A 22,502-nucleotide genomic window follows, 5' to 3' on the forward strand; every position below is an offset into this window, starting at 1 on the left:
AATTATATGATCGATGAAAAGCTGATGATCCCACGGAACAGTTTACAACGAAAACAACTCATCTCCACACATCACTCTTAACTTTTACAGTCCAGTGTTTACTTCAGCAAACATTACAGTTTATAGCAAGGTGGAGACTGATTGGACGATTGGACTGTGGCTCAAAGTTGGCAAAGACACCATGAAAGTTCACATTTGTTCAACTTTGACTGGACTAACTGTCTATTCATGCTGTTTCTGTATTGTTTGCATATTATTCTTTTATATATATATATATATGTCTGTATATATCTGCACTTGCTGCTTTCTGGTTAGATGCATATCTGCATTTCGATGCCTAAGTACCTGTACTATGGGCAGTGAGAATAAAGTTGAATCTAATCTAATCTAATTATTGATTATGTCAACAGCAGCTGGATCCAGTAGAACCAGGATTCAGATCTGGAGGCCACTGGACTCACTGTCATGTTTATAAAGCATGTAACATGGAGCATTATCCTGCTGGAATAAGTCATTAGAGGATGGTGAACTGTCAACATAAAGGGAAGAACATGGTCAGCAGCAATGCTCAGACAGACCATAGTGGCATTCAGACCATGATTGATTGGTAACATTCCCCACACTATTACCCCACCACCACCAGCCTGGACTGTTGACACAAGGCAGGCTGGGTCCAAAGATTCATGCTGCCTCAGCAGAAATCCAGATTCAACAGACCAGGCTTTCCAGTCTTCAACCGTCCAGTTTTGGTGAAGCTGTGCCCACCTGACAGGAGCAGAACCTGATGTTGTTGTTGTCCCACCTGAAGGCGTAACACTTTGAGTTGTAACTCACATCTGGGTGTCTCGTTCTCAAAGTGTTAACAATAAATAAGCAGAGTATCAAACCACAACTCAGTAAAGCTGTGAACTATAAACAGCCTCATCACACAAAGGGAGAGGAAGAACAGAGGGCGGAGGTGAAACTCTAGTAGCACAGAAACAAATCACAGCAGGGTTAATCACATTTACGTAAAGGCAAGCACATCATTTACTTTACACAGCAACCTCTTATTGATATTTCTGAACAGAAATCAGCAGGTGGTGAGAAGTTGGGTCGGAGGAAGGAGGTTTTATTCTGGTTGGTGGCAATAAAAGCAAAATGGAGGACATGGAGGAGGTGAAGATGGGTGTGTTCAAACTGCAAAACTGGATGTAAGCCTGAGCCCCACCTGCTCCCCTGACAGAAGGGGTTAATCCCATGTGCTCGTACACACACACGCACACAAGCAGCACTGAAACACTATGCACAGTCAATCCTCTCTGTACACGTGTGCACGGTAAGTAGTGTCCAGGGAGCTGTTTGCTGATTTGCCAGGAATCGATTTTTACCTATGGATCCAGACACTGAAGATCAAAAGAACAGGTTTTATTGAACAGGTGTACAGAATACTGAATTATCTTTCCGTCTCAACTCTACAACAATCTCCATCTCCAGAGTCCTCGTCTCCCACCGTGTCTGGACATCGACTCAGCCAGCCCAGTCCCCCCGGAAATAATGTTCACACTGGACCATTATTCGATACGACACTGTGTAAGCACAGCAGTTAAAAGTATAGTGAGGAGGTTGGGCTGGTGCGTGGAAATGAAAACCATTAGATTTTAATATCTGAGAATGGGATTTCCATCTAGCTAGTGATTAATGATGTCATTTTTAATATTTAAAGCTCCACTAATTGACATTTTATATCAAAGATAATAGACCAGTGGAGTGGGAGCAAGAACCGTTTTGAGTGACAGCTTCATTTTCTTTAATTTAACCTTTGATTTCTCTTCTTAATTCACTTGGGTTACGTCGGGAAACAGCTCAGGCCGGTTGTTAAAATTATGCTTTCATTGATGAAAACCAAGCATATTAATCACTGAAAAAACTGAGTGAGGAAACAGTTTGAAACTGGCATCTCCAGTGCACGTCTCGTTATATGTATGGGCGTGTATATAATTTTTTTAAGTGCGTGCGTGTGTGTGTCTGACTAAGCTCTGTGCCTCTGCATGACACAGAGCTTGGTGTGGCTGTGTGCCAACTGCTGCTTAGCTACCGAGACACACAGTCCTACAACAATAGATCCAGAGCTCAGAGGGACTGACTCTGCTGGTCGGGGTCACGGACTGTAACAACCTGCTGCTGACAGCAGGAACAGCAACCTCACACTTACAAAAGCCCTCATAAAACTTTACTGCAAGGAGGCATGGGTGACATCTGCCACTCCCCCTGAGTGCCAACAGAGCACAACACATGACAAACAAATGTACATGCACACAGGCGGGAGAAAACATCCACAAACATGTCTCGGTGTTCACACGGAAGCAGGGTAACAGCTGCACTTCTTCTTTTGAATACATCGCCAGCTGAGCCGCAGTGCTACATGTCAAACTGTCCTTTTTGGCATAAACCAAAGACCAGCAATGACCAGGGAAACAAAGCCAGCACCAACCCACCATGTCACACTCATAGTCCTCTGCAGGGTTTGAATCCTGCACGATGAAAAGGTGTACAATTCTTGAAAAGGCTACAATTATGGTAAGTCAACAGATGACACACTTTCAGAATCACAAAGCACGGTTCTGTGGAAACAAACAACTTAACCAGAGGCAACGTTTCTCTGTTGGTAGGTCAGGAACCAAAAATGGGTCAGACGATCCTCTAGCACAGTCATGGACAAAAAGAAAGTGACAGAGGGACCTTCAGTACAGTGCTAACTAATCTGCTAAGTTACTGCATTGCCAAAACAACTGATACATAACCAGACAAGAACCACAGGCCTGAGGCCTTAAGGCCTAAGCTACTGGCTCATGTGACAACCCTTCCCACACCTGACACGTAAGAACACAGCTGATATTTGCCAGGGATTTACAAACCTGTTTTTGTACCTGCAGTGCTTTCAAAGTTTGTCCCACCACAAAATTCTTAAAACTGTAGCTAACTAGGAATGTAAATCAGATAAAATCCAATCTACTCCTTACTGAACTATTATTGTGTTCTGTCCACCTCAGCTTGCTAGTATTACAGTGAGCAGCTCTCCTTAATGGCAGCTGCGCTCTAGACTACAAGCATTTCACTCCATATGAAAATCCAAACTGTGTGAATGTGAAAAATGACTTGGCACCGGTGATTGATGCTTTTCTGACACCAATTCACAGATTTGCCAACAGTAACAAATCTGTTTGTCCTCTTTTCTCAGAAAAGATCTGTGTGCAAAACATTCAGTGAGCAGCTTTTTCACTTTAGCTGCTGCAAACAGTTGTTTTCATTGGTTAAAATGGCAAATGGCGCCGATGGCAGGTTATATCAGCTGTCACTAATTACCAGTCATTCCATGAGTAATTTGATGGCAGACCAACATTAAACTTTTTGTCTGCTTTCTGCAAGCTGGTCTCTGTACTCAGCCAAAGATTGTTTATGAGGTAAGAGAAGCATCACTCTGTTCCAACAACTCAGGGACACAGTGACTCATCTTCTCTCAAGCTGACTGCTCCGTGTAAGTTTCAGGAATCCAGTTAAACTTTAATTCTTAGGATCTCTATAATTTAAGCTTATCAACTTTAAAGTTTTTAATAAGGACCTTCAGTGTTTGGACCAAGTAGCTTGTCAAGAAAAAGTCAACATTTAGGTAAATGTAAGTATAAGATCGAACTCTGTATCTGTAGATCTGCAGATGCAAAGCCAAATAAAGAACAGGCCTGAACCCTTTTTCTAAACTGGACACCACAAATAAAAACAAAATGTAGTTACTTCAAAATATTGGTTGAAGTGGTCAATATACTGAGCTTTTCATATAAATTGTCACAAATTGACATATTTTACTGGAAACACAAAATGGAACAAATAACAAAAACAGGACAGAAAAAACTGACAGAAAAACAGTAGAAATAAGAACTTCAGACAAACACAACCAAACTCTGTAAAAGCAGAAAACCCAGAACAGACACTAGGTCAGGGTTGGACACAAAAGAAAAGAAAACCAGGACCTCCTACATGGTGGAACATCTTCATTACTGGAAAGTGGTAATGATATCCTCCTGGTTAAGTGGGTCACCAGATCAATAAATAATAACAGATGCCTGGAATAGACTAAAAGAGGCCGACATCTTTCTGGCTTTCTGGACACGTGGAGCTATTTCATACAAAGCACACCTGCTCCTATTTGAAAAGACAACGAACTGGACTGTTTTTTTATGCTCTTTGTGATATATAATAATTTTGAAATAGTGGTTACAATGTCATTTTATAATATCTGTTCCTTTCTCTATAATCTACTGCCACAATTTAAAAAAATGACAAAACAAATCCATCTTGCTTGGGTTTTCTCATATTCCTTTCCAGAAAGGGAAGGAATAATCATACATTATCAAATCGACCAGCTGTCTTCAGATTGTGTTTAGAAACATGAGAGTTTTGTATTCACTTTTTTTTCTGTTTTGTTATGACACTCAAAGAGCTATTGATATTCTGCCTGCTGGGCTAAAACTAGGTGTCAATACAATGTGGGCTGAAAGTGGTTGACAGTTGTTGTGTTAGTGTGGTAGTGTGTGTGTGTGTGTGTGTGTGTGTGTGTGTGTGTGTGTGTGTGTGTGTGTGTGTGTGTGTGTGTGTGTGTGTAAAAATGAAAACTCAAAGAAAGGGGAAAAAATGATCTTATTACTGGTGGCTGCTGTGATCTTTGTCAGAGCCCTTCATCAAGAAGGTCATCAGATAACTAATCATCCCAGGTTTACTGGCTTTTAGGTTTCACACCTTTCATCTCCCCCTTGTGAGCGAGAGGCTTTGAGCTCACCAGCTGTTCCGTGCCGAGCAGTGAACCACATGCAACTGTTTCCAAAAACAGTCTTTCTCAGCCTTTCCCTCCCTCCTCAGTCTTTTCATCTCTGCAGCCCTCCTGTGTCTGCATCTTTGTGCACAGAGCCGACTGTAATCTTTTACAAATCAACTATTGTCTCAAAATTACCAAACTACAAAACTAACTGTGATGGAAACACAGTCGAGACTGGTGATGGAAACAGAGCAGCACATCTTGTTTCTCTTGTTCTCTGCTCTGATGCTGAATGTCACAGAAACTCAGCTACTTTTGAACCAAACGCTGGTTCCACCCTGCACTGCCATACATTTCAGGCGAGACACTCTGTGGTGATGCACACATCTACTTCTCTCACTGTGCTAAAGTGATATTTTCATATCACAGAGGCATTAAAATGTGAGTCTTACAGGTAAAACATGAGACTCATGTAGGCTGTCAGTGTGAGGTGGTGGATCGTGCTGTAACTGGGCAGAAAAGTTGATTATATTTTTCTCATAATTGGGGGTAAGATGCTGAGCAGGACTTCAACTAACTTCTATTTTCATTATCAATTAATCTGCTGACTATTCTATCAATTTATCAATTATTAATTTCATAGTTTACTCTTAAAAAAAGGGGAAAAAATCCCTCGCAATTCCATAGAACCCAAGGTGATGTTTTCAAAATGTATATTCTGACCAACCAACAGTCTAAAAACCCACAGATATTTAGCTGCAAAGAAAAGCAGCAGAATCTTTAATTTCAGAAGGTGGAACCAGCAAATGTCTGGAATTTTTGCTTGTAAAATGACGCAATAATGTTGAGTAATGAAACGAAAAATGAAAATATTTTAGTCAACTGACCACGAAACATGATATTACTCAGCTACTTCAGAGAGTGAGTAGGTGTTAGCCTACTTTCCAATTTACTTTCCAGTATTTAGAAAGATGCTTTAATGATAAAGATAGTTTTACAACAATGTCAGCAACAGACCTATTCACACTGACTTTTACTGTGACGCTTGGGTCAGGTTCCTATTCCTCGGTGCAAACCAAACCTTAATGCATTTACTAAACCAGTAAGACACAATCTACCAGTTAACGAAGAGCAGTTAACTGGTAAATAGTGATTTTAATTTAATATTTGGGTAGATGGTAAAGAGTTTAAGATGATAGGAGCGAGCACTCTCAGCTGATCTGCTGTACTTCACGCTGCTAAGAATCAAACCAACCTCGCCTCTTCTAACAAAAGTTTTCTTTGTCAAAATCCCACTCCAAGAGGAACTCCGACCCACTTAACCCGCGTCCTGTTTGGAGAGCAGGGGAGGCCTTTCAGCTCGGTGGAAGAGAAAGGACAGAAACATCCCAGGACCCAGACGAAACAGCAGGGATGAACGCTAACGCTAACTTTAAGTATCTGAAGTACGGAACCATGTTTCAGGTCTGACAATATTCACTCCACTGAGGTGCAAATCTATATATTCAAGTTTTATGTCACAGATTGTTTTGTGCCTCCAACCAAGTCTCTATAGAAACATTCAATACTCAGTAAATCTTAATAACAGATGAAAAAGTACAAACACACACACAGATTCTCTTTGTATAAAATTTAAAACAACACACCAACTTGTTATAATGAGTTTCTTACTTTAACACAGTAATGTTATGTCCTAGTAATGAATAAAATATGACATAATATTCAAGTTTTAAAAATTACTGAAAATTAGATTTTTTTTTTTTTGCACAATGGCAGCAATTCACTGTCTTACCCAAGCAACTACAGCAGTGTTATAGTATATGACAGGCCTGCAACTACCGCTTAATTTCATTACATTTATCTACCGATTAGTTTCTTAACTGTTTAGTCTTTAAAAAGTCAGAAAATAATATCAAATATTCCTCAGAGTCCAAAGTGAACACTTCACATCTCTTGTTTTTTCTGTCCAACAGTCCATATCACAAAATATTATAAATACTTATTGCTTAGAAAATTACTGAAATGAGAAGTCGATTGCAGAGTTTGTTTCTAAGAGGATCTCAGTGTGAGAGGAGCCAGCATCACGTCAACGACTTAAATCAGAGGCTTCGACTTCCTGTGACAAACAGCAGCTGCTTGGTGGGAGAGCCAACTGGCCAGCAAGTCTTCAGCCAGACAAAAACCACACGTTCCTCAGGTCAAAATAATAACATTTAACCCTCTGTCAGATTCTGATGTCTCGTTCAGAAAAGAGGGTGATTGTGCCAACTGTCAGTGAGTGGATGGGATGAACTGCTACCTCTTCACCTTCGAGTAGCGCCGCTGACATGATGCTTGTCTAACTCTGAAATAAACAGTGCAAAAATACATCTGGGTAAATACTTTCATTTGAATATGTTCTGCACATTTTCAAACTTTTCAGATTCACAGACTGAACCTTGGCCCCAGGTTTATTCTCTGCAGCATCATGTTGAACCCCAAGACCAATAAGAATGTGAGTAAAACAAAATGTAAAGTTATGTTGCTGCAGAGAACGAGGTAAAAAATTAAAGAATAAAAAAAGCCTCACTGGTCTGGACATCAGTGATCTGTTTATAGGCTTGAAAGAAGGACAGACTGAGATGAAAGCTGCCTTCAGTTTCTTGGAGTGGCTTCTATATTTTTTCCAAATGATGACTAAAATGGAGCATTATGAGGCGGAGGTTTTACGGTCATAGGAAAAGAGGGGACTGCTGGGTTTGACCATAAACCTCATCCTTGTAAGTGGTGTGTGTTCAAAAAACAATGTCATCTCGTCAACAGTCAATAACAAGTCAAAGCGTGTGCTAACCCTATAAATTATGGCTAAGTATTTTTTGAGATTTCCGTTTGAGTGTGTGGGAGGTTGTGTGTGCATCATCAGGGATTTTAATCTACTCTGAGTGTTTGAAATGCAAGTGAAATGCATTTGTGTAGGCGCGGGCTCTCTTTCAGACGGCCTGGGTCTGGTCTCCAGTGTGTAGAGTTGCACGGTCGGGTCAGTGGAGAGGGATTGGTTTGCTCGCTGTGAAGATTAGACGCCCAATGACTCGGAAACTGATCTGTGGGGAGGAGGAGGAGGGGGTGATGGCAAACCTGACGCCAGATTCTCTTTTCTCCTCTGTCGTCCGTTCTGTCTCCTTTTTGGTCAAATTCGTCCGATCGATGAACATGAACAGAAGGCATCGGCATTACAGAACATGACAAAAATAAAAAAAGAGGAAAGAGGAGGAGAACTCGATCCAAGTCATCTGGGACATGGGAGGAAAATGCTCTTTTTTCCAGTGTTTTTACCAAATGGACTCAAGTGTTTAAGCATGGATGCCTTTTAAGAGAGAGGTCTCACTTCCCCAACAAAAACATTGGCAAAAAATATTTGTTGATGACCTATTTTTCATGATGAAAATAAGACTTTAAAAACGAGAACAGTGACAAAACGTCTACCATCTTTCATCAACAAATTAAAGTTAAATGATGATGTGAAAGAGGGATGAATTTAAAAATTAGCTCATTACTGTTTTAATGCAATGTCTTAATCATAAACTCCAAAGTTGGTGCCTAAAAATATCTGTGTTTCAGACGCTGATTTACCTGTTTGACCTGATAATGAGAAGCACACTGCACTCAGTCATGTTCTGCATCTGTCAGTAGTGTTATCTGACTGATTACCGGTTCTTCAAAGAAAAACATTCACGCACTAAATTCTTCTACAGTCTACTGAGAGTTACACAAGAGGGGGCAACAATAGCTGGGACCAACTGTGGAAATAAAACTTACAAAACGGTAAGCTAAGGTAATGTTAGCAGGTGCTGTGGATGCAACAACAGTGAGTAAGTTCCAGGATTAATATCAGCAATCAACCATCTAAATCTCCCTCTTGATCTTCGTGTTTTTCCTCTCAAGCTAAACTTCATTCTTTTTATTCTTAAAATATCACACTGTACCTGCAGTTTGGGTCTTTTTTTGCCTGGATCTGACTCAACACTTGATTTCAATATTTATATTCTCCAACATAACACAGCCACACAGTGCACTCCAAGCTTCAAGTGGGTCTCCATTAAAACTAGCAGTTTTAAAAAGATATGTTTGACATCTGCTCCACGTTAAGTAAATATATCTCAACGGGGTTTTGTGCTGCAGAACTTTAAAGGTACGGTGCACCTGCAAAATACTGTTGGTGTTGCTCGTACTAATTATAACTGATGGCTGCTTTTTCATCTTAGCTTGTGCTCCTCTGCAGTTCTAATGACTGCAACACTGTGAGTAGGTTTCAGTGTTTCCACACAGGTCATGGGGTGTTTTTGGCACCTGGAGAACAAAGAGTGCAATCGCTTACAAAAAACAAAGGATTGGAAGTTAACCAGGTTTTCTTTAGCTGATGTAATCACTTTAAAAAACTTTAATGGCCCCTATCTGATACTTGTAGATTGGCTCCAGAGTTGAGACATCTTTAGATAGCTGTGAATCTTGTATTGCGTAAACAGTCAGCCTAATGTTTGAACACAAACAGTTTAACGGTCGGTCAAAGACCTAGCTGCTACCTCCATACTACTGCCCACACAGAACCTGAATCACTGACAAAAAGTGCAGCAGGAAACCACACACTTCAATAACAGGGATGATTAATGATGACTGTCCATCTCCTGATGATTGCGACAGTGTTTTTCACTCACCACAGCAGCCAACAGAATAGACAGAATCGAGAGATCTTCCAGAAGACTGATGTTTACCTGCCAAACTGACCTGATTACAACACACTCACAATCTCAAATCTGTCAGCATTTGGCAGACAGCTGGTGTTAATGTTCACTATTCCAGAAATTGGGCTTCAACACCTCCGTCAATGAATATAGATTTTTATGTTTGTCTGGATGTGCGTGCTACAATTAGCTTATATTCTTTCCATCTCTCCTCAGCTGGCGACTGTTCTTCCTGGGAAATGATCAGACTCATTTCCATTCACACACCAGATCTCACAATAAGTCCAATCTTCTGTCCCAGGATAAAACCACAGTGAGTACTGGCACACAGAAACCATTTCCATCCAGAGGGGCCCTCTAAAACCAACAGAGGACCTTATGACAGGGAAAATCACTGCTGATGCAACATTACAGAAAATTAATGTAGTGTGAATTACATCTCCTGAAGCTCGGCTGAGTGTACACAGGAGATAAGACAGCATTATCAATACAAACCAGAGTGTGAAGTCCTAACATGTCTCTGAGTAGATTAGACAATATAAATAGAATAATAGTGTTTCCTGTGTTACAGTGTGTTTATGGTTTAAATATATTTCACTGATTATTCTGAATGTAAATGGACACTGTGACCGGATCCCACAGGAACACAGGAACGTTTCTGTCTGACCAGAGACACGCCTGCAGCCAGCCTGCTGCAAAGTGATTTACTCAGAGTCAGCGTGTCGATGCACACAGGAAGTCCCAATTCCCTGCCCACTCACAGACAGGCGCGCTCTTATCATGTTCAGTGGTCCCTGGAGATGACCTCCAGTATGTCTGTGTGTGTGTCTGTGTATGTGTACGTGTGTGTGTGTGTGTGGTCCAGCGTTTACTCCAAGACGGATGGAAACATACGGTGTGCTGGATTCACATGAGCCTCATGACACATTGACACTGTTTGAGTGGAAGGAAGGAATAACAGTGGACACATTTAACAGACAGACTGTCACATCCAGGTTAGGAAACACTGAGACAAAGGGTGGTAGTTCAGTGCAACTCTGGATTTAACTTGTCTGGATAATTCACATCAGAGCACAGCACACATCCATTGTTGGACAACAGGCAGAAGAACTTATTTTACAGCTTAAAGCAGCTATAATTTATACTTTTACAATAATAATGTATGAAATGTAAACATAACAGTGTGAAAGCTGCAGCTGTTTTCAGCGACAAAGCTCTAAAAACTCACTGTGCACTACCTGCTCAGTACCAAACAGCAGACGGACAACTAGCAGGTGAACAAAGTTGAGCGTTTAGCAGCTAAAGAAAAGCTGATACACACGTCAGGAGTTAACAGAGACCAAAAACAGAGCGAAAAGAGCAGGAATATGGACGTGGCTCTACCAGGGGGACACAAACAAACTCTGAGTGAATGATAATGTCATCCTGTGGCTGCTGGATGTGTAAATAAGCAACTGCTAATCTGAATTACTTAATATACTGTCAACTGCCCACTGAAACTGTGTCCTGGACCAGTACAATCAAACAGGGGGTCTACACATGCTAGAAAATGATGGTGACATTTCAAAGTGTCTTGTTTAGTCCTAAAACTGAGGATATTCAGTTTTCTGTCCTAGAAGAGTAAGAAAATCTTTTCTACAGACAAAAAAAAAAACTTGATGTAGCTTGTGAGACAGTCGAGACGTTATATTTACTCTATGCAGCACCTTGTGGTCGACTAATCTCTAGGACAGATTGACTGCGACTGAGTATACAGCATATCTGTCTTCACCGCAGCTGATTTGGTTTTGTTTGTCTGAATCATTAAATTTAAGCAGAACTGTAATTCGCTCTAGATGAGAGACTCTGCCAAATGCCATAAAAGTAGATTTATGAATATCCTGTTTACTCAGGATGGTGCACACATGCTCTGTAACATAGCAAATAAAAAAAATAATTAGCTTCAGACCATCTGTCGTTTTTTTTATATGTGGTAAGTTCAATTTCCTCCCTTTTCACAAAAACATATTACAAGACATCCACACTCAGTGGTGTCTGGACAGTAACCATTACCCTGCAAAAGAGAGCTTATAAACTGACAACACAGCACACTTCACCATGTGCTGTTACCAACACAGTGGGCCTATATCGACACTGAAGTGGTCAATTTTAAGACACACTGAGCTACTTTTAAGAGGATCCTCCGTAGCTGTGACTACGACGGAAAAAAAGAAGTCGTCTGTAACAAGGCCGATTAGAATAATCCACTTGGGCTCGATGCCAAGCACTTGATCAGAGGAAGCGTTGCCACAACAATACTCACACTCATCAGCTATAAACAGCAAGGCATGAAATATGTGGAGCAGGTCAGGAAAAGGACTTGGACATTAGAAACATGGTGAGGAATGTAAACCCGAGCTGTGTTGTTGAAAGCAGATGTGAACATAGTGAAGGTGGCATCAAACGCCACTGGATCTGAAAATGTCCCGTAAATTTTCTCGACTGCTGAAAAACTAAAAACACATCACACCTCTTTGACCAGATTCAACCGTGAACATCACACGTCAACCGGGGCACCGATCCCCTGAAGAAAAATACACATTTTTAACTTCAAAAGTATGCTAAGTGCGCACGACAGCACCATCCACACCTCCGCCCTCCACTCCTAAAAGGAAACTGGAGTCGGACCCTTTGGCGCCAAATTCCTGCTGAGAATTAAATTAACTCATCAAAACAAACTACCGGTTGCTCTGGAGGCTGCGAGGGACTGGCATCTCTACAGAGTCCAGGACTGCTCCCACAAAAACAGGGTCCTCAGTTAGAGGTGGGGGGGGGTCCGTCTGTTTGGAGGCTCAGAGGACCAGAGAACATGTCAGGTCCTCATTTCACTGTGAGGAGAAGATTGAATCTGACCCATGACCAATGTATCCCATCATCCCAATGTCTCCCTCTTTCCACTGTCCATAATACTGTCTAATAAAAGCAGCTTAGGGAGAATAATCAAAACCAGCGATGGCTCTGTTTCTATTTCTTTTGTCATGAATAACTTTTGTAATAGTCATGTGAATCAGACTTTTCCAAAATCTAACTTGGGCCTTAAATTAAAAGAAGAATGGGAATAAGCCTTAAAAAGTGGCTCTAACTGTAAAAAAATAAACTTTTTGTGTGAGGAACGAAGGGAATGGATTTTACATGAGAACAGTCTTGTGTAAGGTGAAAGGTTAAGGTTAGGACCAATGCTCCTTCCGAATGTTAATATTTATGTGTGTTAAAAGTTCCTACAGCAGCAATTAACAACATTTATTTTCTTGCCAAATGGAGTATTCATTTATTCTATAAGGAGTCTGAAGATAGAGAGAAAAATAACTCTAATTATTTGGTTTTTTCAAATAAATCCTAGAGCGTTTCGACTTACTATGATGTAGAACTAAGAAAATCAGCAAATATTCATATTTGAGATGCCACACACAGTCGATTCTTCACATTTTTGCTTAAAAATGACTTGATTGGTGGTACATTGTTTCTTGATTACTAAGTGATAAAAAAAATCAACAAATAGTTTCAGCTCTACCAGTTTTACCAGTTTTACCAGTTTTACCAGTTTTGACTGAGCCAAAAAAAATGTGTGGACGTTACAGCATGGTGAATAACCAAAAAAGGTGAGTGACTTCTTTTTCACTGCGTGCTAATATATAACTGGAAAAGCCTAAAAGTTACAGAGACAGTTTGTTCCTATGTTTTGTGCTTTGCTCTTTTCAGTTTCCAGGGCAGGACTGCTGTCTGTGCTTTGTCAGAGCAGTCAACTGGTTTTCCTGTAAGCTGCACTGGGAGGAGGCTAACTTGATGACAGGAGGTAGGGGAAGAAATAGGAGGGCCAGCGTTTGAATTACAGCCTCATCAATGATTCAGAGGGAAGAGCACAGGCCGGTGTCTGCACACAGACGACGCACGGCTCTGTTGGTGGACGTGCAACAAGACACAAACCCAAGAAGTCCTGGACATGCAATCACAGATGCAGACACATAAGCACACTGGGGCCTGTGTGGCAAATGCGATCAGACACGGATGCATGAAGCCGTGCATGCCCACGTGCAACCGGTGTTGTACATGCTGTACTGTACACGGCCTGGACATCTAAACACACATGGATGCACGGTCATATGGACATGCAATCACACACACACACACACACACCAAGTACTTCTGGAGCCCAGCACCATCTCCTGATTGTACTAAACATACAATGTGACCTTCTGAGAGGCATGCAATGGCAGCACACAGACATCAGTGTGTGTGTGTGTGTGTGTGTGTGTGTGTGTGTGTGTGTGTGTGTGTGTGTGTGTGTGTGTGTGTGTGTGTGTGTGTGTGTGTGTGAGCTCAGACTGACAGGCATTCATCTGCATTCAGCGCTGCAGGGGAAATCACTCAACCTATTTAAACTGCTGTTATTAATTTGAATACATATTTAGAAAATTTGTACAAAAAGAAAGCTCATTCCTGCAAGGTGTTAGTGAGGTCAACACGTGTCATTCATCGGGCACGAAATAAAGTTACAGCATGGCTGCACAACACACCACGCATTAGTACACTATCTTCAGCATCACAGCCACTCTCCCTCTGAACTGCTCTGCTTTCTGTCACTTCAGCCTTTTGTCACTTCATGTCTGTTTGACAAATGAATGATGTCACATGTTGTTGCGTGTTAAAAAAAGCTCAGCCTTTGCTCTTTTCATACACAGTTTAATTCAAGCTGTATGTCAAGGTGAAAGCCTGTAATACAGTCTATGCATGACTGTCTTTTTGATTAATTATTTTGACTGTTAGGTGGTAAATCTTCCTCTTCAGTTACACAGTTATCAAATTGCTTCATAGATAATTACCTTGTAATAAACTGTAGATCAAAGAATTGCCGGTATGGTTTGTTATGGACAAAACGCTGTGATTGTAATGTGAGAAGTTTAATTCTCCCGCTTCCTTATTGTTTTCAGTACTGAGGAAGGATTACCAAGGTCAGCTGTGGCCTACAGCAATGTATCACTGGTTAACTGGGTTAGTGTTCAACTGTACAGCACCAAGTGTCATCGTTTCCACAGCAATGTAGGTGACTCTATACAAGTGGGACGCTTTCCAGTCGATGTAGTTTTTAATTCAAATTCTGCTCTGACTGAAATATCTAACATTTATCACTCCAGCTATAGATCAAAACAGTCAGGATGGAGATATGAGATGTCAGAAGTGGTCTAAAATAATTCTTGTGTCGTGATTACAGTAGAAAACAACAGTTGCATGCTTAATGCTGATTCGTGTTTCTGTTCGCCATCCATTCCTGTTTGGCTCCTTTCAGTGTTGGTGAATGTTGCATTTCTCTAGGGAGATAAGAGGGAAGAGTGTGTGTGGGTCTAACTGTGCTGCAGCTGGTCATAGTTTGTAATCATTAGCCTCTTGTCCAGCCAAATGAGACACGCTAGTGCTTAGCGCTGCTAGCATTAAGGCTTTGGTGGGGTTAGTCTGGGTTTTGGCAGTATTTCCACTTCAGACCTCTGGCTCTTTCTCCTAGACCTTTAAAATAAAACAGACCTAACGTTTCTGGAAATTACTGGGACTTAAAGTTTATCTTTTGTCCAAACAACAGTTTCACATATTATGTAATCAAATGCATTCACGAATTGAGTGTTTCATAACTCTGCAACTTTCTTTTGCGACATTGAGCTACAAGGACCCTCAGACTTTGATTATTTAATGGATTTTCATAGATTACTTGCATTCACAGAAACAGCAGTAATCCCTGGGGAAGCCACAAGGTCAACAAGTTACACACTCCACTGTGTGTGTGTGTGTGTGTGTGTGTGTGAGGATGTGCACACAAGCTCATTTGAGACAGGAAGGTTGGAAAGTGAAGCAGGAAATGGCAATCATGCGTGATCAGAGGGGAGATGATAATTACAGGTCTGCGTCTACATATGAAAATGTGTCTACAAATGTGTGTGTGTCAGATTACACCAGTAGTTTCAGCTGTATGAACAAACTACACCAGGAAACCACAGAAACGGCATCCTGAGAATCACACATACACACTCACAAACTTTCTTTCACGCTTTACGTAAAACCTCAACAAGACTTTCAGTTTCTGAAAGTGAAGGATTGTGATGATATTAGGAGAAATGAAGGCTCTCACAGGAACAGGCTGTGGTTAGCGTCTGGGCGGAGGTGTCAAACATGACGGCAGACACACCCAAAACACTATGTGAAAAATTAAAAAAGCAGTTTGCCTTCCTCAGGTGCCAAACAGCTATCATTCAAAGCAGAAAATGAAAAGCATCTTTCATTTAATATCTTATGTCGTCATCTGGGACCTTTAACCACTCCACCTGCCACTAACAAATTACTGTCAGGAGGCGCAGCTCTACTGTAAATTAGCCCACTTTGTAGAGTTGATCCTGTCTTTCTGTTCACAATAATTGCAAACTGTAAAGGAGGCAATGTAATAAGACAAAGACTGTCCACCACGGTACACTGTATAAATCTTTTTAGACTATATAAAGTTTTCTTTGTCTAGCACCTAAATCCTACAGCAGAATGTAACTAGCATTTGTAAAAGTGGAGCTGCAGCCAACTTTTCATTACACCAACAATTAATTTATTCTCTGCAGTGTCAGAAAAGTTTGATAATTCCTGTTAAAATTTCTTAAGGTGAAGTCTTCTGATGTCTTATTTTGACCAAACAAAACCTAAAGATGTTTAGTTTACAATGATTTAAAACAGAGAAAAACAGAAAATCCTCACATTGGAGCAGAAATCTTTGATTTGATTATCTAAATGGCTGCAGATTCAATTTCTGCCTATTAACTTACTGATGCACCATTTCAGCTTTATCTCAGAGTTTGCTTTGATATTCTATAAATATGATGAGCAAAAACAGGCTTCTCTTTCTTTCTTTCTCTCTGACCTCCACATCATGGAGTCAGTGTGGGACCACATGAAGAGACAGAGACCGTTTACTGCACTTAGTATGACGTTAACTGATAAATAAAAACTATTCACTTCCTCCTCACTTTACTTTTAGTGTCTGGACTGTTCCTATATATTACATTATAACTATGTTATTAGTTTTCCCCCCATTTATGATTCAGCTCTACTTGTGTCAGTACATCGATGAGATTATAATGACACAATTAACACAGTTTTCCCAGAACTCCACCAACATTTATAAATAAGGACGCTATTCATGAACTCAGTCGACTTACCGTTAATATAATAAAGTTGCCAAATAGGACTGTGGACTCCCTAACAGCTTTTTCTAAAGATGAACAGCTTCACTATGTTTCACTTTCCCTCCTCCCTCACTTTTCTGACTCAGGTATTGGCAGCAGGAGAGAAACCTTAGTGTTACTTTCAGTGGCAGAGAAGCAAAGAGGAAGGCAGTGAGAAATATGAGAAAGTAGAAGTTTGTTCTTCATTTTTATGGAACAAAACAGGCGACCATACTCACCCCTGTGTGGAAATATACTAAAATAGCTCTTAAAATAAATAATAAATAGTCTCCACAGAGGAGCGAGATTAAGGCGAGTGGTGTGATGAAAAAGGCAGACACACACATGCAGGTGTGTTGTGTTGTGTCTCTTCCACTATGCAATCTACATGTGCGTTAACGCTATTACTGTGAAGAGACCAGATTTAAATAATTCATGTGGTTTACAATAAACTGATCCACAACCTGAGTTTACATAATTTATATGATAATGTGGATGTGTGGTGACCTGCAGGAAGTGTTCTGTTATCACTGGAGAATAACAGAAGGAAAACGAAGGGCGTTTGTGCCTCTTGTTGGTTAATTTATGTGGTAACTTTACGTTCCTATGGGGTTAGTTCTGACATTAAATCTGTTTCACTGTGACTCACAAAACATAATGAAACTGTTGTTTTTATATAGAAACAGATGTAGATGTGTCTCTGCAACCCAGGACAAATTCTTGACTCTTTCCATACATCTCATGCGGAGCTGATTACAGAGTTTCATCCTCCTGGCAGGAGTAAAATAGCAGTGTCATAATGCTCCTAGAAAGGAAATGATATGAGGAAGGTTTTCAAGGTCTTTCCTCTGTTTTGTATTTGCTACACAGATGAGCTTAGCTTCACATCCAACACAGCCACGGTTGTCCAGGTGGAGCTTGCACTTTAGAATTTGCTTTACACGTGTCCAGCTGTTGACTATAATTAGACTGTATTAAGGTTTGTTCATGTAAAACACAAGGTGGATTTTCTGCCGATCAAGTCAATGTCAAGAAACAAGTGGACACAAACAGCCATGAGTTCACTGGGGCTGTCCAAAGGGGACAAAGAAGATCCGTGAAGAACCAGCTGAGACAGTTATGCATGTAATGATTAATTGATAAATCAATTAGTCAACTGAGAAGAAATTAACTGGCAACTAATTAAATAATCATATATTCGTTTTAGTCAGTTTTCTTCGAGCCAAATGTGTCCTATGTGTCCTTACAGCCCCACAGCGGAGCAGCCTCTCACTTCAGCTGCCGGCTGTATGAATTCTTTGTTAGAAACACATGCACATGAGAAATCGACTGATAATGATTCTGACAAGAGGGAGAGTATAAGAGAATTTTACCGAGCACAAGCTGCTTCAAGCAACACTATGGAAAAACGCTGGTGGTTTAAACAACCCCCCCTCCCCCCCTTTCACAGAAACAAGGCCATAAAAACGTGCCCACTGTCTGACCCACTTTCCATGACAGACGTAATCTCCTTCCACAAACTTCAGCCTGTTTACCAGCCCAGCAGAGAGTAAGCCGGACCGGGAGCTCGGTGCCAAGCTCCTCACACACAGCAGGGGGAAAGCTGCTGCTCAACTGTGCCGATGATTACGCGCCCAGATCCCCGCCGAGCTCACCGGCCCTCCCTGATCAAACCGTACACCACAGACACATGCGCACAGAAAAGGTAAACGCGAACACTTCCAAAAACACAAACATGCTTGGCTTGAATCTCAAATACACTCAAACATCAAGATGTTAACCACCAACTGCTGGAATGATTGTTCCAGCTTTCATCTATTTCCACTGAGCAAATTTGCCATTAAAGGAGGTTTCCACACAGTTACCCAATATCACCCATTTACCCTCAACAACTGCTGAAACACTTTTTGATGCACACATGTCACAGTATCAGTCAATGCTATGATGATTTAAAAAGCTGTTGTTTTTTTTTTACCATTTCCAGTGATAGTAAGTTTGCAGTTAGTCTGCAAACAGCAGAGTTTGGACACTTTATTTAGACTAAAGTGATGAAGAGCTCAACGCACCCACACACAAATCATAACAGTTTATTAAATTCAGTTCATGTGCACCACTGTTTTAGCACATCTTCTGCAACCAAATTAAGACAAAATGTTTTTCTAAACTTTCTCAAATGAGCAAATCCAAGCTTCTAAATATACAACAACAATGGAATTTGGGAGAAGTGAACTGTTTATCAATTGCTGTGTATTTCATGTCACAAGTGGGATTCAAAAAGTACAAATCCTCTCAGAAGCTTGTGCATATTATGAAGCATATACTTAATATATAGTACACACTTACATAAAATCCTGTACAAGCACTGCAGCATAGATGTCGTATTTTTTTAAATCCCAGAGATGGATGCTGCTGAATCACAAAAAAGCCACATTTACTGGACTGATGGTAAGCACATTTGTGATTTTGTTATTATACTTTAAATGAGTTTCATTGTCCTGCTGGAGGACAAATCTTGCTGAGCCTATAAAGAACGATGTAAAATATTTAACTGAGACTTTTAAAATAATTGATTAAATGGGGGTTATGAGTTTTTTTTTCTTCCTGGACACTAGTGACACACCATCCGGCCCGGGCTGAGGCTGGGAGGCCTATCTGTGTCCCCACAGACCAGGTTACTAAGGATACGGTTCAGCACTGAGCCTCCATTAAGACATCAGAGCTCTCTCTGCGCTCCTGTCTGACACCATCGGCTCCGGTTTCCTCCCTGAAATTGAGACTCTGAACCGTGTTGTGTTGAAGAACACACACTCAGGCCTGCAGGCAACACACCCAATGCAAATGTGCAAACATAAACGTGTACAGTATGTGCAACACTTACACTCTCCGCTGCTACACGACGAACGCTGTGATCCAAGCACCTGACACTAGAAGTTATCACCATTTATAGGACTGACAGAATACAGACTTAAATAGCCTGTGCAAAAATATAATAAAGATTCTTTGTCCGTCCTTATAACAGGGCGGCACTGTTTTAGCTCCTGCGTAGCTCTCTACACCAGCGTCAGCTCTGTTTAGATCTGACACGGACCCAAACTATTCAGTGTAGTCCACTACACTCGGTATAAGGCTTCTATTTTATGTTTGCTGAACTTTGCATCGTTTGCATCTTTATGTTTTGAGTCCTTCATCCACGCTTTACTCACAATTTTCTCCTGTGTTTCATGTTCAAAATGCACAACAAGTAAAAAAAAAACTGCTCTATAGCTTATGGAGAAATCACAGGACTAAAAAAAGCCGATGCAACAATTATGTAGATGCAAAGTTTCAGTATTAAATGCAGCCCTTCACTATCATTGGCACTTTTTACTTATTGCTGATTACTTCAGCAGGCAACTACTACTCATTTGAAAGTCTCATTCTAAAACAAATCAGTCCTATTGGGTTGGTAAATGGGGAACGTCACTGAAAGAATGAAATGCACTGGCCACTACCACTGACCGACATTACCAAAAAAAAAAAATCAAGTTTCCAGATTAATCATCACAATGACAAGCAGACAATGGAAAATAAGGCCCTGGTGGAGCAGATGGAGTTAATGCATGTCTGTCTTTACGTGACATTTTCAAAACGGGGAAGGGAAGTCAGTGAGATCCCTATCAGCAGCGAAACTTATGGCATCACCATTTACCAACCAGTGAAGTCTGATGAGACAGGGGGGGGGGGGGGGGGGGACAGAGGAGGGGTGGGGGGGGGCGCAGAGTGAGATTGGACATAGTGAAAGAAAGGGAGGGGAGGGAGGTCATTAACTGGCAATTGTAGTTATGGCAAGAGTCCATGCATTTGGTTAATTCCTTATCAGGCAATGTTCCCGTTCTCACTCCCCCCCCCCCCCTGCAGACTGGAAGTGATGTAAACTAATATCTGCATCTGTGAAGCCTCCACACACACACACACACACACACACACACACACACACGGATACAGTCACTGTCTAACAGGAGCATTATCTTTATAGAGCCTCTTAATTTCCACTGAGATAAAACAAAGACCGAGTCAAAGCAGGTGCATGAGTGTGTGTGTGTGTGTGTGTGTGAGTGTGTGTGTGTGAGTGTGAGTGTGTGTGTGAGTGTGTTGTGTGTGTGTGTGTGTGTGTGTGTGAGTGTGTGTGTGAGTGTGTGTGAGTGTGTGTGTGAGTGTGTTGTGTGTGTGTGTGTGTGTGTGAGTGTGTTGTGTGTGTGTGTGAGTGTGTTGTGTGTGTGTGTGTGAGTGTGTGTGTGTGAGTGTGTGTGAGTGTGTGTGTGAGTGTGTTGTGTGTGTTGTGTGTGTGTGTGTGTGTGTGTGTGTGTGTGTGTGTGTGAGTGTGTGTGAGTGTGTGTGTGAGTGTGTTGTGTGTGTGTGTGTGTGTGTGTGTGTTGCAGGACCCACCCCCCACCCCCCACAGTAAGCCCTCGTGCTGTCTCACCTGCTGACTTACCTTCTCGCTCCATGAGGCTCAGGCTGATAAATCATCAGCTGATCGGACAAAGCGACGGTGAACAACAGAGAGCACCGGGCAGCGCTGAGTTAGCCTCCTAACGTCAGTGTTTACCCGCTGTTATCATCATCATCACCATTATTCTCACTGAGGGAAGTCAGGTGTAAACATGCACTCACTGTGACAGAAATGATGAAGTCCTGCTCGGCCCCCGCTCGGCGGCTGCGCTGCTGCGCGTCTGTCCCAACTTGCTGAGGCTAGCAGGCTAGCTAACGCTCCACCGGCACAAAAAAAAGGAAATTTCGTCTTTATTTCTCCCTCTCCAGCCTGGTTTCCAAAAATAAAAAATAAAAAATAAAAATATATAAAATTAAAACGTAAAAAATGGACGCCAATGGGGCTCTGTGCTGGTTGTCCTCCTCTTCCTGGACTCAGGAGTTACCGATGGTCACCGTGGGCCAAAATATCACGCTGTGTTTCTCTACGAGACGGGCTCTCGGTGTGTTGTCCTTTGTTGTGAGCATCTCAGCGTAAACACAGAGCTGACCCGTCCTGCCCGTTCACTGGAGCTGTGGGAGGAGACACGGAAAACACACACACACACACACACACACACACACACGCTGGCGTCGCCGCTAAGGATTCTGGACCTTGTAGTTTTACTCGCTGCTCTTTTTTTTTGAAGCAAAGTGTAGAAGTGACTTGTAGGAGCAATTCTCAGTGATCACCATATGGTATATTCTTTAAAAATAAATATGTACAGTATATGTTCAGTGTTATGCATGGACGGATTATGAGAAACTGCACAAACAGGTGAATGGCCCCCTACCCCTCCTGCAGAGGCACATCTCTTTGTGGTCATTTTGTATTTCTTTTCATGTCTCTTTGTGGTGGTTTTGCATATGTTTGTAGTCACTCTATGTCTCTTTTTCTTCATTTTGTGTCTCTTTGTGATCATTTTGCATCTTTTATTGGCTCTTTTGCGTTCATTTCTGGTTGTTTTGTGTCATTATTTGGTCATTAGGCCGGTCTTTTTGGTCATTTGCATCTCTTGTTGTTGTTTTACATCTCTGTCTGATAGTTTTTGGGTCATTTTGCATCTCTTTCTGGTCTTTTGAGTCTTTAAAAGGAACTTAGTGACAATCAAATCATTTCATACAGAGGCTCCCGGGCACAGGCCCAGAGGTAGACATGTAGCCCAGTTCAGTAATCCATCCATGGTGTTATGTTATACTGCAAGAACACATATAATTATCTTTTTTTTTTTTTAAATTTGTTTGTGTGATTTCTTT

At 41.3% G+C, this 22,502-nt stretch overlaps 1 protein-coding gene across 1 annotated transcript in view; it reads right to left on the reverse strand.

The window, feature by feature from the left end:
* Positions 1-21,790, reverse strand: part of peli1b (pellino E3 ubiquitin protein ligase 1b) — a 41,826-nt gene extending 20,036 nt beyond the window's left edge. The window contains exon 1 of the mRNA XM_071479854.1: positions 21,390-21,790. The gene's annotated coding sequence lies outside the window, so the exon portion shown is untranslated. The remainder of the gene's footprint in view (positions 1-21,389) is intronic.
* Between the last annotated feature and the right edge of the window lie 712 nt (positions 21,791-22,502).

This window comes from Trachinotus anak, unplaced genomic scaffold (genome assembly GCF_046630095.1).
Source record: "Trachinotus anak isolate AG129_WGS33_773 ecotype Australia unplaced genomic scaffold, CSIRO_AGI_Tana_v1 ptg000007l, whole genome shotgun sequence".
Classification (NCBI taxonomy): Eukaryota; Metazoa; Chordata; class Actinopteri; order Carangiformes; family Carangidae; genus Trachinotus; species Trachinotus anak.